We start from the raw sequence: 2,926 nt of genomic DNA on the forward strand, positions 1-2,926 counted from the left end.
TCTGCTGCCTCTGAAACAGCCAGAGTTAAAGGATTGAAAGTATGACTTTTCCAAAGGGAAGGCAGAGGCTCTTCAGTGCCCTCCCCCGCTCCCACACTACATCTCCATCCAAGCCAGGAAGCATTTGGGAACAAACCCTCTTGGGATCAGAGAAAAGAATGCTTCACTAGAGTGATGGAAGCAAGACATTAGGCTTCTGTTTGGAAAGGCTTTCTCAGTCCCGGGGGAGAAAGCAGAAGGAAACAGATGGTCCCAGAGTTACTTTTCTACTCCCACACCTAAAAGGCCACCTGACCATGTGTAGACTGCTTTCTTAGTGATGAGCCATTTCATACACATTTGCTCATTCATTCCCTTAGCAGGCCATAAGGTTGGCAAAACAATGTTAAATTTTGTTTTGTAAGTTAAGAAGTACTTACAAAAGCACTTAATTGGAGAAATTAAGCCATCAGCTAAACATCCCACAGTCAAAATGTGCGGCTCTAGAACCCAAACTCAAAGCATTGAAGCCTAGTTATGGGTTCTTTCTGCTGTCTCACACAGTACCCCCAAGCAATCTCAGCACATGTTTCCCATGAGTAAAGTTGCCTTATTATTCATTTTAATTTGTTGTCATTCCAAAAAGTGATGTTGGGAACTTGCTTTTAGACAATGAAACACACACACACACACACACACACACTCACACCCACCCACCCACCCACCCACCCATAGATTTGCTTGATTTCTAGAAGAGGAAAGACATTTTGCCTGACATGACATGTAGTGATACCACATGACAGAAAAAGGCCACTGTTATGCTAACTGTTGGACAAGAAAGCATATGCCCTCGCCTGCAGTTACCCCACCTGGGGGGCAGCTATGCGGAGACTGAGTTCTCAGGGGACAAGGGCTTCCTGTGGTGCAGTGATTGTGCACAGGCCATGCTGCCCAGCCAAGACAAGAGGTAATGATGACTTCACCTGTCCGGAGGCAATTTTTTTTTACCTCTTTATTTGATTATTTTTTTTTCACCCACTGATCGCCTTAGCAGTGTATTTCTTTTTTTTTTTTTATTTTATACATTGTTTTTCATTTTTGCACAATGTATACATTTTCATCTTGGTTATAGTCCCCATACAATTCCTACCCACCTTGTTTTGATCCTATTCCCTCCTTCCTCCACCCCCCAGTAGTTTGTCTCCGGTTAATATTGCTTGTTGATTTTGATTTTTTCTTTATTATAATTAGTCTTTTTCCTGGTCCCTTATTTAGGTTTTCTAAATTCCATAGGCAATTTTTTTTTTTTTAAAAAGTTTCCTCTAAGATGTAGGTCAGTTGCCTAAATCGGAGTTTAACAGGGATTTGTTCCTATCTTGGTTGGGAACCTCCAGTTAACAAGAAGAGAAGGATCAGGGGAATCAAGAGAGGCTGGGGCTTGGGGGACAGCTGCCTAACCCCCACTACGTAGAGAAGTGCTTGCATGCATATCCAGGCCTATGCGTGTCCCTGTGTGCCGTGGGCCTTCAGGGCATGGCTGTCCCTCTGTGCCTGCGTGTGTGGATGTGCGTCAGTGTCCCTGTGTCCATGTAAAAGGAGGGAGGAGACACAACGCGGCTCTAGCCCTCCCCAGCCTGAGCAAGTAAAAAAGGACCCTAAAATCATGCTCTCAGATCCTGATCCTTCCTCCCCATTCTAGAACCCAGCCTTCTTTTTTCTCATCATTGACTTTAGGCTTTTAAAGGTTGGGGAAGTGGAGGAGGGGACAGAGAACAGAGCTGGCGAAGGACAAGGAAGCTGAGCCTAAGATCAGCAGGAGCGAAGAGAGAGAAGTACAGCGAGGCACAGGAGAGGAGAGGGCCCAGCACGGTGTGTGTGCGACAGTATGTGTGGGTGTGAGGGTGAGCTTTTGGATGAAGGTGTGTGTATGAGTGTGTGAGTGAAAGCAGGTGAGTGTATATGAGCATGTGTGGGGTAAGTATGTATGAAGGTGAGTGTGTGAGTGTATGAAGGTGTGAGTGTGAGGGTCGGCATGGGTGTGAGGGTATGTGTATGTATGCGTGGGGTGAGAATATGTGAGAAGATGAGTGTGTGTGAGTGAATGTAAGTGAAGGCAGGTGTGTGTGGTTGTGAGTGCATGTATGAAGGTGTGTGTGTTGAGCGTATGAAGGTGGGAGTGTGTGTGTGTGTGTGTGTGTGTGTGGTGAATGTATTTTGAAGGTGAAGTATGTGTGAGTATGAGGGCGAACAGTGAGGGTATGCATGAAGGGGAGTGATGTGAGTGTGTGAATGAGTGTGTGAATAAGTGGGGGCAGGTGTGGTTAGGAGTGCACAGATCCACAGCAGAACCACAGCCTCATTCCATCCCCCTGGGCAGCCCTCCCACTCCTGCCCAGGGACCAGCTGTATCCCAGATGCCCTGATCCTGCTCAGCTCTTTTTCTCATTCTTCCCTGTTCACAAAGAAGGGACATTTGTAACACACTCCACAACAACAGAAAGAGAACTCTGACTGAATGCTCACTATGTGAAAAAGCTCCCGCTGAGCTATGTTTTCCTTTTTGTGTCCAGGAGATAAAATAAGCTGGTGAGGGTGGGTCCCCTATCTTCTCAGGGCCTCCAGCACCAAGGAGGGAGACTGCCTTCCTCTCACACTCTCCTCTCTCTCTCCCACCTCCTTCCATTCCCATTAAAGAGCCCCTGGTGGCCTCCCTGGTGGTGTAAGGGGTTAAGTCTCAGCACTATGAAACTTTCAGCAGCCACTGCAGCATGAGTTCGATCCCCTGCCAGGTTGCTAACACACATGGTGCAGCAGACCTCTCCTGTCTTGCCTGCTGCTCCCCTCAGCAGTGTATTTCAGTCAGTCCTCCTGCTCTGCTTCCCACTCTGTCTCTGGTGAATCCTCTCACCCCGCCACCCCCGCATCTTGGGCCTACACCCCAGCTCTT

The sequence above is a fragment of the Talpa europaea genome, assembly GCF_964194135.1.
Source record: "Talpa europaea genome assembly, chromosome: 14".
In the NCBI taxonomy this organism is placed as follows: domain Eukaryota; kingdom Metazoa; phylum Chordata; class Mammalia; order Eulipotyphla; family Talpidae; genus Talpa; species Talpa europaea.